We start from the raw sequence: 221 nt of genomic DNA on the forward strand, positions 1-221 counted from the left end.
GGAAGGGAGGCTGGTGAGAAGCTGGCGGCGAGATCAGCGGTGGCCCACGGGGAGCGAAGCCTCGGGGGGCATCGCGGTCGGCACGCCCGCAGAGGCGCTAGCCAGGAGAGGGGGGCTCGCCCGCCCGAGCGCAGCTCCGCCGAGGTCCGCCACGGCCCCGCAGCCCTCTGTCCTCCCCAGACCTCCGGGGGAGATCCCCGTGGCTCCCCCCCAGCGTCCCG

The sequence above is a fragment of the Haliaeetus leucocephalus genome, unplaced genomic scaffold (assembly GCF_000737465.1).
Source record: "Haliaeetus leucocephalus isolate CR32 unplaced genomic scaffold, Haliaeetus_leucocephalus-4.0 Scaffold160, whole genome shotgun sequence".
NCBI lineage: Eukaryota > Metazoa > Chordata > Aves > Accipitriformes > Accipitridae > Haliaeetus > Haliaeetus leucocephalus.